General features: G+C 44.7%; 1 protein-coding gene across 3 annotated transcripts in view; it reads left to right on the plus strand.

The window, feature by feature from the left end:
- The window catches only part of LOC139113912 (protein gustavus-like), a 175,355-nt gene that overhangs the window by 49,134 nt on the left and 111,966 nt on the right, over window positions 1-14,255 (plus strand). Inside the window, exon 2 of one of the 3 annotated variants that reach the window (XM_070675359.1) lies at window positions 598-647. The exons of the other annotated variants lie outside the window; for them this stretch is intronic. The gene's annotated coding sequence lies outside the window, so the exon portion shown is untranslated. The remainder of the gene's footprint in view (window positions 1-597; window positions 648-14,255) is intronic. 3 annotated transcript variants of the gene reach the window in all.

Consider the following 14,255-nt stretch of genomic DNA (forward strand, 5'->3'; position numbering starts at 1 on the left):
TAGACGTGATTTATTTATAACAGCAGCGTCATTACGATATTCCGCAAGCAGGAGCTTGTTTTCAAGCGATAAATATTACTATGTAAATTCAATTCACGTCGGTATTATTCGTATATCGTCCCGATCGGACCTAATAATTTTCGGTAGTTTTCAGAAAAGTAAAGTCGCGTGTGCCCGGGCTCTTAAGACTTCGCGTGACGTCGACGGGTTCGTCTGTGCCCGACGATCACGGTCGTTACAACAAAGTAGATGGGTCGCGGATAGCTGTCGGTCACTCGCAGAACCCGCTTGTGAAATGCACTCGTGAAACACGCGCTCATGAAACTGTAATTTATTACGATAGGATAGTCTTATATTAAATAATTCTTTTAATTGTTTTTTAATTTACACACAGAGTTTATTACATAGAAAAATACAGGCAATGTTATATGTTACTTTTTTTTTTTTTTTTGAAAGTTTTCGCATCTTTATCGGCTGCTTCGCACGCTCATTTTTACCCAAAGAATTTTTTACTAAACTTTACTGTTTTTTTATTTTAATTATACAGCACGCCGTTAATTATCACGACTAATCATTGCTGTTTTCTTTCTGTTGCAGGTAAGAGACTATACTAAGATATACAAAGGGCTGCAGCGCGACCTTATCAAGTAGGTAATACATGTCGTAATACAGATAAATGTATTACGCGTATTTTTCGTTCGACGGATCGGTTAATTTTGTCGCGTACAAAACATGCAAATTATCGTCAGAGCATTTCCATATTGTCGATTTTTACCGAGCTTTCGGCGTAATAGAAAAGCGAAAGGCCCTATCGCGAATTATCCGCAACTTATCGCTCCGAACTTCACAATCGCATACATTAAAGGCGAAAAATAGCGCTTCGACGTCCGAACGATTATAGTCTCCGAGCAGCTCGCCGAAGAACGATACGTACGGTGAATATAAGCGGCAGATTTTTATACAGGGTGTCCCAGATCAGTGGACGATGCCGAAAATGATAGGTAGATTTAATCGAATTAAAACGAAAAGTCCTGTACCATTTTGAAAAATTCTCAATAGTTTTCAAGAAAAAAATTAATTTATGTACGCGTAAGAGCGACGAGGAAGCGTGGGCTGAGTGAGCGCGACAGAAGACGGTGCCATTTCTAGTCATTCGCCTGTCGCGCTCACTCACGCGCAGCTTTCTTGTCGCTCTTACGCTTATAAATTTTATATATTTTAATTTTTTTCTCGAAAACTATTGAGAATTTTTCAAAATGGTAAAGGACTTTTCGTATTAATTCGATTAAATCTACCTATTATTTACGGCATCGTCCACTGATCTGGGACACCCTGTATATTGCGCTCTCGAGCGAGCGTTAGCTTCAGCAGAATCTGAACTCGAAAATTCGTATAGGAAACGCCGGATACTGCGCTCCGCGACGTCGCCGGTGAGTCTCCACGTTTGACAAATGGTCCACGAGATATGTCTTATTTAGCTAGTAGTAATTCGAAGTGGAGCGAAGGTTGGCGTTACTCCAAAATAATCCGCTATTTGTATGAGTTGTGGAGGAGATGAATCATGCATTATGTATTTGTGCTAGCGCCACAACCACCTACCCACGTTTTAATTGATTGTTGGAAAAAGGTTTTCCTGTCGGCGCGATTTGGCACAGCGATTTTTCAACGCAGCGTCACGGTTCCTATTGTAAAATGAACTTTATTCGCGGCAGCGGTACCAAAAAAGGAAAAAAAAAATCTAAAAAAAAAAACAGTTTTAAGACGGAGACGTAAACAACGAGGTGATCGAACACGGTTCAGTCAGTCGTGAAATCTTGCGCAAACTAGCCGCATGTCAACCTACTAAATCGTATGTTTTCACGGCACCAAACATCTCTTTAGTTATCTGTTTCTTTCAACCATGACATCTCGGCCTTGTTTCCTCAATAAATCAGATCGGCGAAGGTGGTATTGACCGGCCGATTACGCCGCCGTTAAACGTGTGGGTTGGCAATTTCGAAAGACAAATCGGTAGCGAAGTAAGATGAATCTATTCACGACTCTACTATCACGCGGAACGGTCGAATGCAATGCAACGAGTGTTGCCAAAAAAAACCGCCCATAAGAAAATAAAACTCTCCAGAATCTTTTACGCAAATGCTTCTGAATCTCTCGTTTTAATCGAATTAAATTTAATTTTATTAAATAAATCTAACATATTCTTGGCGTGCGAGATATCAATTTCCTTAATTCACTCTGCTAGTCGATTTTCACGTAATAATTATAAATCGTGCCGAATCTTTTTTTTTTTTCCCTCGAATATTTTTAAATACTATTTTCTTGAGAAACAAAAGGGTCGTCCGGGGAAACTCCCGCGTGAATTTTCCTCGATGGAATGCCGGTCGCGAAGATTTGCAGCGTCCCTAGACGCGCGGCGCGTCGAGAAGGGAGAGAAACCTCCGACGAAAGGATACGTTCAGCCTTGGAGCGAAAAAACGTAACGGTCGTTCGCCCGCAAGGTGAAGAAAAGTTGGCCGTAGCCAGGCACTGACCGAAGCCAAGGAGACGCTCCGAGCGATCGCCGCTCCGGCGATTCCTGTTCGCTCGGACGTGCCTCGGCGCGGCTGCCCCCGACCGGTCTTTTCTCCTCGCTTCTCTCGTCGCGTCTCTCCTTTTCTACCGCATACCGTGGCACGGACACCTCTCCCCCTCTCCCCTATCTCTCTCCTTGCCTCTCGGAACGGACCGGTCCCGGAAAATTATCACGGACGGGTGATCTTTCAACCGGAAAGCTCTTGGGCGCGCCATCTCTGGGACTGAAGGCTGTTCTTCAGAAATCGTGCACTGTCTGTGTAGCTTAGGAAAAAAAAAAAAAAATATCAAGAATCCCTCTCGATTCCCTATTCCCGCGGCATTTCTTTTATACCCGCGCAAGAGAATATTATTGACGATACAATCGCGCTATTTATAATATAAACGGTCAATGAAATATTACCGACAAGTGAGATCACAGAAGCGTCGTTAATTACGTCGAGGTACTTTAGCGAAATCATTCGTAACGAGATCATGTAAGAAGCGCATATTAAATATTGAAAAGACGATCGCTGGCAATCAGAAAAGTGCATTATTCTAATCGGCGTAGTGTCAAAAGCGTTAATTTTGCCGTTTAAATTGCGTCGGGAGTTAACGTGTTTCCTTTGACGGTCACGTCGCTTCTCCACGCGTTTGAGAGATGGTTCGCAAGGAAATTATTCGCGAAGGGGGCGATCCTCCATCCGGAAAATTCGCGAGCGCGCACCTTTGACGCAATGCCCGTTCGCGACGCGTGCATCGATAAGACGCCTCAGTTCATTCAATTACATGCAAAGACGAGTGGGACGAGTTTCTCGATCAGACCTTACCTTCCGTCGATTTCTTTTTCCGCGTTTCTGGAATCTCAAAAAGTTCTCGATAGGAATAATTACTCGGAAAGTTCGGCCGTGACGGTTTTTCACCTCGGGGCCTTATATTGTCCCGCAACAGAGATAGAGAGGCCGACTCTGGATTACTTCGGAAACTTAAGCGACAAATTAATTGGCGAGTTTCGGATAAACGTGGCCGCGAGGAAGCGCGGAAATTATGACGAATAACGATCGGCAACGTTACGCGTCCGATCGCAGCGAGAACGGCCCTCGATTTGTCTACGTGAAACCGCGCTCGTTTTCTTTCTTGTAGCAACGCGGCCGAGAACATTTGTTCGCGTCGCCCGTATCGCCGTACGTGGCCGAGGAGTCTTAATATTCCGCGGGTGCGATCATTTATCAGACACCACTCGACTGCGGTCGAGCGACATTCCTTACCGCCAGGCGGATACGGCCCGCGTGACAATGCGATTTCGTTGGATTATTTACGCCGCGCGTGTACATTATAATGCCCCGCGGAATTTTCAAACGTCGCACGGCTTCCGTTTTCTTAATTTATGCGCGGCTGGAATTTGCGGCGAGCGCCAATCGCGATGGCGACCGCCAACAGGCCATACTTTTGTAACGTCAGGCTTCGGTGGACAACGCGCATAAAGATATCGCGAAACTGATGGAAGAGAAAAGACATCGAGACGCAATCTCGACGGGTCCCACCTCTCGAGGTTGCCGCGAAAGTCGAAGGAAAAACGACCGCGCTCGGGGCGAGCTGTGGCTTCGCGAGGTGTGATTTAGGTTTAAACTAGAAATAGAGAGACGTCTTATAAGTTAGCGGAACAAAATGAGCAGAATTAATTCTCACTAATATTTTTATTTGTTACTCATTTGTTGCTTAAAAGTTGCCAAGAAAAAAAATTTTTTGCTCTGCAAGTTTTCCCGCCGTTTAATTCCACCGGGATACTTTCGCCCCGGTTTGTGGCATCAATATTACGCGATGAATTTCTGGCTTACGGACCATGCATGCCGCGCTTGTCATGGCATTTGCCGTTAAAAATAGCCTTCGCGTGCCATATGCGTCGGTAAAAGTGCATCGGTTCATATGGTGCCCATGTCCTCCTTTCGTACGCTTTGCAGTAGGCGTTTCTTCGAAGAGAAGAACGATTAAAAAAAAAAAAAAAAAGACTACAAGTGCGCTCTCTGAAATCATGTATTAGTCCCCCGTGCTGACTTCTCTAAAGCGATGAAAAGCTCGCTTAAATATCAAGCCGAGATCGTCGTTGGTCTCACGTTAGAACATTAGATTGTCCCAGTCCGCGGTTTATCGATTCAAGGGAATTACTCAAGCGGCACACGCGCGTCGGTGTAAAGTATCGTAGCCCTTTCGAATCGCGACGGCGCGAGACGCATGATTGACTCGCGAATAGGTTTTCTCGCGAGGGTGCTCGCGTTCGCGCGAAAAATCGCCGCGCCGCTCGCGCGTTTACCGAGGAGGGCGGGCACTTAAAAACGTGTCTCTCGAAACGTTCTCCGCGCACAGGTTCGACACAGTTGCGCCAGCGGGGCTCATTACGCAACGAGTCGCGCTTTCACGTTGTCATTCATTACGCGCGCTGCGCCAGCTCTCCGCGGAACGCACATACGCGCGACTGCATACACGGAGACGTTCATGACACAAGGTGTCCGACAATCCGTTAAAATTGCTGTTACATGCAGCGATATTTTAGGTATGGATTGAATATTGTATATCGCTGCTCTATACGAACCTTTCAGCTTCTAATTCTTCTAAATTGTATTTTATCGGTGCCAGATACGCGTCTCGTTCGATTCGAATTTGAAAGAAAATTATTTGGAACGTTTGTTTGTAGCTGTACGTCGAATGTCGCGTATTATCAAATTGTCGTGTGCACTTCGCGAATCGCATTCGCAGTTGCAGTTAAAATTATTTATTTTTCGAAAACCTCCGTGCGCACTCCCTCGGGATCCCACGTCTCGTTATTTCGCTCCAAATTCCGTGATTACCTCTCTCGACGCGAAAGCATATCTTTCTCTTCGCCGTAGAAAAATCTCAAGTTCACGTGGCGCAGCCTTCCCCGAGCATCGTCGGCGACCGCGACGGCTTACTTTCGTTTAATGAAAGTCGCGCGTGCTCTCGCGCGGTAACAATTGCGAGACACCTTTCCATTTCGGCTGGATAAACAATCGAAATGCCGGGAGAGCATTGGCCGCGCGCGCGCGCGCGCTCATCTCTTCCCTCTCGTTATTTTTTCTCGCCCGTGGGTAACCGATACGAGACCTATCAATGCGCCCGGGGATGCATAGCGAAACCGAGCGATCGCGTTCATTAATACAAATGGCGGATAGCCGTGAGCGAGACGGGGTGTCCTGCAGCGAGGATGCGTATCACGGCGAGAGGGGTGGTTTGCAGCAGTAATGGTAGCAGCAGCGTGGTTGCGTTTTTCAGTCATCGATCGTACGAACGCCCCACGTGTACGTGTGCGTGCGCGTGTGTGTGCAGGGAACGAAACGCGTGCGCGTAAAACGGTTCGGGGGAAAAAAAAATGCTCCTGGAGAGCGCGGTAGTCGGAGCGAGGGTCGAACGGCATTCGTAAGTTCAACCCTTCGGTTTGTGGGTTTTTCGCGATTGGGGGACGCCCTGTCGAATTTGTCGGCGGATTAACAACAGGATTTGCGGATGGCACGTTGTGATAGCTATTTTTTTTAATTTTTTTTATTTTTTTTATTTTGGTAAAAAATTGTAATATTTTTCAATATTCTACATCTCATTAGAAACGTAAAGATATCTCATTTATTATGATAAATCTCAACGGCCGTTTTATTAGTTATTTCGCTGAAATAAATCTACGTTTACGCATGTCGCAAAATTTTTCGATAGAAAACGTTGAGGTCATCGTAGACGTGATCTCTCGCCGCGTTCTTGTACAGAACTTTTATGATCCCCGGAAGTTCACATCCCGCGTTCTTTCTTCATCATCATTGGATTAGCCGGCGTTCCACTGGACGCAGTTTCCGTTATGAAAAGTTACGATCTCCGGAAAGATGTCAATTAAAACTTGAGGGAGGGAAAAACTCCGCCGAGAGTCAGTCCGGTATAATGCGGAAGGAATAAAAGCCACCTTTCCGGCGCGAGCATCTCCGACGATGAACAGCAGCGTTGAACAAAGAAAAGGCAGAAATATTAATTTCTTCTTTCATTTTGGCCTCGCGCCTTCTTAATTCCCGTGTCTAGCGTATCGAATAGTCTTAGGTTCTGATCCGGCTAAATTTACAAAATTTATAGCGGAGGAAACTTCGGAATAATTTCGATTAACTATATTTGTCGTACGATGATAAGCCTGGCAAACTTAAAAATTTTTTTTAATCTGAATTGAAAGAAAACAATTTTTTTTTTTTTTTTTTGCGGTAACAATCTCTCTAAATTGCGCGAATTTTCATTGCGGTTGAAGATCATCATTGGCAATCTCTGTGTCGCCGTTCCATCAGACATAGTGCAGCGATATTGCTACTGCGTATGTGCCGAATAAAATAACTTCTATTCCGAAACGTATCCGCGTGATACTGTTAGTTCGAAATTTCGCGACGGAAAGCAATACAGCTTATCCATTGTAATATATATATACGGGAATATACGCTCTCTGGACGTCCGACACTTTGAAAAATGGCGATGCTTTTGGCTTCCCTATTCGGAAGGCAAGGCAAGGAAAAAAATAAAAAAATAAAAAAACAAGAGAGTATGGAAACAATGCTGCGATGCGGAGAGTGGATCAATGAGAGAGAAAGAGAGCGCTCCCCCCCTCTTCTCCCGCGAGAGGGATGAAGAGGGTGGAGCTGTTTTACATGGAGCCATTCACCCTTGGCGGTACTTTGTGTATACCCTCGTCTACCCTTCATCCCCGTGGCTTATTTTCGACGAAGAAATCCCCTTACTTCGATAACGCACTGTCATGCTCGCTAACTGTGCAAAATTCTTAGTGCTCTTGAAAGCGTCGGTCGAGCGATCGTGTACGCTTCGACTTTTTAATCTCGCGGTCGATATTACGTAACTGCGAAAAAGAAAAAGAATGATATTTCAGCATTAATTAGTTACTTCGACGCTTCCTAACATATAATTTTTAATTATGGCTTGATATTTCGAGTGGAAAAAGAAACGATTAGGATGATGCAGCGATGAATAGTTTTTAATAAATTCTCAAAACTTTCTATTTTAAGAAATCGATAATATTTTGTAATTTGAATTTTTTTTAAGTTTATTTTATGGAGTAATATCTACATTTATTTGCTTGTCACGGTCAGGCATTTCATCAGTCGCAAACTTGAATCATTACACGCGACAAAAAATGACCTAGAAGCGTTATAAAAGTGGGCGACAGTGACGAATCGTCATTCTATATTTCTAGGAAGTATATTAAAAATGACGGGAAGAGATAATTGTAGAAGTATTTTTTTTTTGTCTTTTGCAGTTAAGCCTTTTACTAAGATAGATCACAGGTTATATAATATGCTCAAATAACACGATAACAAATTTAATTAATTATTTTAAATATGTTATCTTTTTAAAAACTTGCACGGTATAATTATCTAATTATTTAATTTTTTTTCTTTAATTTGATCTTGGAAGAATTAAAGTGGAATCGTCTCTTTTTTTTATGAATAATTAGTAATTTCAAAATTAAAGTATTTCGGCAAGGATAAAGGTTGAACCTCGTTGTCAAAGTATCATAAAACAATATGTCATCCCTTTTCCATCGATAAAATTAAGTTAATCTTTTCACCGACTTGGTGTTTTCCCTCACCTTCCCCATCTGATTTATCGCGTAATATATTCGAGCGATTAATCGTCCTGTTTTAATCTTGTCACGACGCTTAGACTTGGACCAAAGCGAGTGTAAGTAATTGAGCATGTCTCGGCATTCTCGGGAAAATTTCAATGCCTGATAGCTTCCTTTTATTTTTATTTTTAAACACGACGTTCTAAATTCTTTGCTACTTTACGCTGGAAGCCGCTTAAATATTTTGCTTACCTCGCAAAAAGCGTCTTAAAAGCGTTACATTTTTATCGAACAGAATCCCGTGAAGAGGAACTAATTAATACGGTACAATAAAATAAAAAAATTTATCTAGGTGGAAATTAAGCAATTAAAAATTTCTTTCAAAAACTAGTCTGTCGCGTCACATTTTATTTTGTCGAAGAAAATATATAAATTTTTCATTTATTGTTTGATTTGTTCATCAATTCTATTTCGCTAAGTTATTAACTTTATTTTACAATATAGTTCATTTTTCCACGTAATGTCAATTTTAATAATTATTACCTTGCAGAGCGAGTAGACAAAAATTTAGCGTGTCGATATACATTTTCTGTTATTGGCAATTAAAGAATAATAATATGGATTTAATCCCTGTCTAAATAAGAAAGATAGTAAAAGCTCAGCAAAAGGAACCGTTTTATTCGTTTTTTTTTATTATTATTTTTTTTTCTTTTTTGTATACTTCGCCTCTTAATGGAGAAGTAGCGTTCGATTTTCCGCACAAAAGGAGCGGCTCTTAAATATTCAATCTGCCAACTTTGTTGGTCCACCTTCATCCTTCGTCTTTCCTCTCTTCTCTCCGCGTCGAAACAAAAAAAAAAAAAAAAAACGCCTCCACGTTCAAAATGAAACGAGTTTCGTTCCTTTATCTACCGACGCGAAACTTCGCAGCTTCGTTCTTTTTACGGTTATTATAATTATTATGACAATCTTATGCACGAGGTATAACGTGCATAATAATGGAAAAGCACGTTGCATGGTTTCAGGAGTGCTTAATACTCGCTTAAGCATTTAATACATCGCATTACATGTTTGTAATGCACGACATAACCGGATTATGTCCTCGATATCGAACGCGTCGCCCCTTCTCATATTTCCTTGGTCTAAACGCGAGTGGTAGCGGCCTCTCCTCCCTGTTTTCTAGTTTTCCGCGATGAAAAGGGTCCGATGCAAAACGTACGACCTGTCACGGTTAAACACATAGCGATGTAATTTCCATCTGCGGCAAAGTAAACTGTTGATAAAAAAAATTTAATGCGTTGACTCTAGCTTAAAAACAAAAAAAAACATTAAAACGTAAAGATCCCAGAAGTTGCTGAAAGATCTCTATCTACGGTAGAAAAAACAAATGCAACATATGCGGGAACAGGAGATTGCTGCTCGATACGTAATCGGCCCCGCGCCATGTCCGCGAGGCGAGGAAGGGGGTGGTCTAGAAATTTGGCGATTCCCAGCACTGAATACGTCGCGATAGTTGTACCGCGAGCTCCAGTAAACGCTAAGCGCAAAAGGTCATGACAATTAAAGCGGTGTGTTTTAATGGGTTAAGAGTTTAAAGCACGGGAAACGGAGCGGTCGGTCGGTCCACGCGAGGCGAGGGCCGTCGGCGACAGCGGCGCTGCGGTCCACGTCGTAATCGCCGGTGATCTTGCGTGCGCAATTGCGCGCCCTCGACGAAAGGGAGCGAGAGCGAGCGAGACGGGGGCGGAAAGGGTGGAGGAGAGAGAGAGCGTTTCGCGCGACGGGATCGATAGGGATGCTTTCCAGTAGCGCGCATGCGATCGCGTGAGCCAATGGTTGCGCGAGGGTTCTTTCGACGACGCTGGTCGCCCTTGACGCGAAGAGAAGGGTGCGGGAGGAGTGCCCGACGCCCGCAGGGCCGTCGCCGGTGCCCCTCGGCGAAGAACTTCGCGCCCGGGCTTGATTTTTTGTTATTACCATTTTTTGTTTCTTTTTTTCTCGCAAGTTTTAACGAGCGCGCTCCGTCACACGCCGGGTTCTCGCGCGCCATTGATACCCGGCCGATCGTCCACGGATGCTGCGGCGCGCGATAATCACCCTCCCGTGCACGCTACGAATCTCGCGACGTTGCGTCGGTGTTAAATATACCGAGCGAACGTAGTTAGCTGAGCTGAAAATAAGAGGTACAGATACGGGTTGTCATATTCAATTTCACGATGGGCATTGCCGGGGGTTCGACTGGGGCGCGACAGCACGTCACATAAATACATTTTCTGTAATTATAGATACACACGGGTGGCGGTTATTATAGCTCGCTTGTATCGATGCCCGAACTGCAAAGCGCGCTAACCGAGATTGATATAACCAGCTCGGCGAAATCGAACCGCAAACGCCAGCAGCGAGACACGTGTGATGACGCGGACGAAGAACGATTTAATTTGATCTGTACCAGATGCATCGTCGAAACGTTTCGCTACGAGGCGTATTTCACGTAGGCGACCGAGTTTTAAGCGCAATAATCAATCGTCGCTTTTGCATTCCGCGATACGAGTCGCGCGCGTCTCGTCATCGAAATTTCGCATCGCGTGTCGCTCGCGACGTCAGGCAAGGACAGCGGATCCGTTTCGTAAGGCAGTCACGTTTCGGCAGGTAGCGTTCGGCATTCAGATTTTCACGTCCCACCGTCTCTTTCACTCCCGCTGGGTAATCGCGAGGTCGTTTTTACACGCCGAAAAAAGCAAACCGTGATTTTATTTTTTAATACAATTATATTTGTTTTCGCTAGCGATAATTAAAACGTTTGCTCGTATCGTGAGCTTCACAAACCTGCCAGGATATTTTAAACAAAGAAAAAAAAAGTAAAAGAAAAAAGGAAAAAAAAAGTGTCGACGATATAACGTTGCAAAAAAGATTCACCCGTCTCTTACTTTTAACGCGAATCTTTTAATTACGACGATAATATTTAACACATCACGTAAGTAACGCGACGTTTCCTAAGAAACACCAGTTTGCACGAACGGACGCAACGAGGCACGATAATTGTGTTCCCCGACGACGGTTGTTGCGTCGTCGGGCGCAGCGGTTCGCGGTTCACTCGCAAGCTCTTGGCGGGAGCTCGCCTTCAAAAGAGTCGGATTCATCCGCTTTACATTGATACGGACCGCCTGCTGCAGTTTAGCGTAATTACGGCGGCAAAACTTCCCCGAGCGCCGCGCCGCTCGTACCGAGAGAAAGTATATTCCTCGGATTTCCGCGAGCGCGTTAAGAAAATCGGTTAACGTCGCGGAAAACGCGAGAAACTGCGACCGGCTGGGAAATACACTCGAGGCGGGTTCATTGACGCGCGTGCTACATAATGGAACCCTTGAATTTTGCTGCGCCCCGGCTGGTAAATGTCAAAGGGGTCGGTTACGTTATGGGGCATTTATCGTATTGCCGTTTCCATAGAATCGGCCGCACGCGTTTCTAACGGGGACCGTTTGCAAAACCGCGTATGCATACATGTGAGCGCGCGCGCGGGCACGCTTGTTTGTATGCGCCTCCATCACGCATGCCGTGCACTCACGTTATCTACCTCATCGAAATTTAGCTCAAACCGTAATTACATACGCGCCACGGCGCGCTCTATTTGTACGATAATTAACATCAATTTTGTTAGACGGACCCGCTTGAGGCAGAAATAATGGAAGTTAATAAAGCGTTATCGCGCTTTTTGTCGTAATTTCTTTTTCTATTATTATCACCACCGAGTTTTATTAAACGCGTGCGACTCGCGGCGAAAAACCTGATTGACTCCATCGCCGCGCACATTGTACGATGCGCGAGCCGTAGCGATGGGCCAAAGTAGCCGAATGTAATTGGAAATATTTTTCGCGCACGCTAAGGGTCGGCATTGTACGCGAGGTATTGATAAAATTTTTTGAAAAGCCTTGATGAATAGTATTATTTTACGAACTTCCTTCGTTATAACCGTGGCCGAGGTAATTTTAATGTTAATTCGAATGTTTGCCGGTGGCTTTATGCACGTTTTTATAGGTAGATCGATACAAGAGCAAGAAAGTCCGCTCTCTTTTGTGTCAATTTTTACGTGCAATTTTATTTAAATATTTTTCATGTTTTTGTACGGAATTATTTTTTTGCCGCGCCCCATCTCGTGTACCTCGCGCCGCTGTAATCAGCGCGAAACAAACCAGTGTCTATTTCGCAAACATGATTTTGCCAAACGTACAGCTGCGGAGTTAACGTCGTTCCGTCGCCGATAAATTACTCGTAATAACTCTATTCCACCGTGCCAACGGCGCGGCTGAAAAACTTATTCTCTCGGACATCGAGAACGTCGATTGATGTCGCAACGTCAAGATTCGACGGCGCGGGCCGTGCACTTGCAAGTACTTAATTCGAAGAAGCGGTCGCTTGCTCGAGCTAACCCCTTGTCTGTCAATCGATGATAACGCGTAATTATTGCTTCGCTCCAAGACGCCACGCATTACCGGTAGTTGCGATCGGTAGAAATTAATTTACGTCGGAACGGGAAATGTCGACCGGTAATAAACGGCTGTACTACCGCGACCGCCGCGTGCGTTTTCCCGTGGCAATAATTGAAGAACGGTCCTCGCGCGTCTGCCATCGGAAGGGGTGCCCGCGATCGTCGGCCGATCGCGAATCCGACTCCGGGGCCGCTATCGACCGTCGCGATCTCCCTGCCAATTAGTTCCTCGGCATAACCGATAATTACTCGCTGCCTGCGGCAACCCTTGGCGATCAGATCCACGTCGTCGGACTCCGGAGATGCTCTCGATCTTTCGCGGCGATATGATCGATTGACTTTCCGATTGCCGGCTCGAAGGTCAGTTCGCGACGAACCCCAATTGCTAGAGTATGGAGCATGAAAAGCTCGACGTAATATCTAATAATGCATAAATCGCGCGTGTCTTTTGTGCATTAAACGTGCACTGGCGGTAGGTAGATATATGTCTGTTTTAATTTTGTATAACAATCACGGTTATCGTCTTTCGCCGCGAATGATAAATCGGCTGGATCCTTCCACACGCTATTTTTACTGGCACTCAGGAAAATGTTCCTCAATAACGAAATTCTCAATCATAGAAATGATTAATCTTGGTTTTTCGCAGAATCATAGGCGTGCGTGACCTTAGCAGTCACTCTCGCGGTGTATCTGTGATTGATCTACGTTTCTCGTGAGAGAAAAAGCGAGTGAGGCAGACGTTCTTAAGGTACATTTAGCGCGCGTCTCTGTCCTTTCTCCGCGAGAAGGGAAGGCCGGAATCAGAAAAATTAATAGTTGCGCACACGCCGCTAGGCTCGATACGCGGCGCACGTTTTATTTTATTGGAAATGCTTAACGGCAAGCGACACATTATATGACAATTACATGCATCGACATTTAAGTTGACACGGACATTTATTAACCGTTTAAACAAACATGTAAATATTGCTCGACGAGAATTACTACGCAACGTTCCGTGATCGGCGTAATTCTGTCTTGATTAATACATTAATCAATTAAGCGGTTAATTAAACCCGGTGCTCTACATATATCTCTAATATTATCGAAAGCTGATTAATGGCGTACGTGATATTGTGATACTCGTGCGATACTTGATACTCGCGTTTTAGTTCGATCACGACCGTTACGTATATTACATCATTACATTAAGCGCGGATAAAGTGTCTAAAATATTTCCGCGATGAAAGGCAAAGATCGAACTCCCTGGCAAAGAGAAGGAAAAAACATATATCGAGCACCTACGGTCATCGAATTTTTTTTTCCGGCACGCAAATTTTTTGAAAAAGGATACGTCTTTTTTTTCTTTTTCTTTTTTTTTTTTGCAACGATGTTACGCGAAACAGGAACAAGAGTGACTCGTTAAGCCACGAGGCGTCCTTGATGCGCCTCCGATGCACCTGCGGGATCTGCACGGCGAGAGGGTCGGCGCGAACAGGTGCAAACGACCTTCGCGATCGTTTAGTTCCCCTCCCTCTCTCCTCGGTCCTCGCCCTGCGGAATTTTCAAGTGTTTTGACCGCGGCGCCCGGTGTGTGCAGGTGCAGTGTCATTCCGGGCCGGAAAG

This window comes from Cardiocondyla obscurior, linkage group LG03, assembly GCF_019399895.1.
Source record: "Cardiocondyla obscurior isolate alpha-2009 linkage group LG03, Cobs3.1, whole genome shotgun sequence".
NCBI classification, from domain to species: Eukaryota; Metazoa; Arthropoda; class Insecta; order Hymenoptera; family Formicidae; genus Cardiocondyla; species Cardiocondyla obscurior.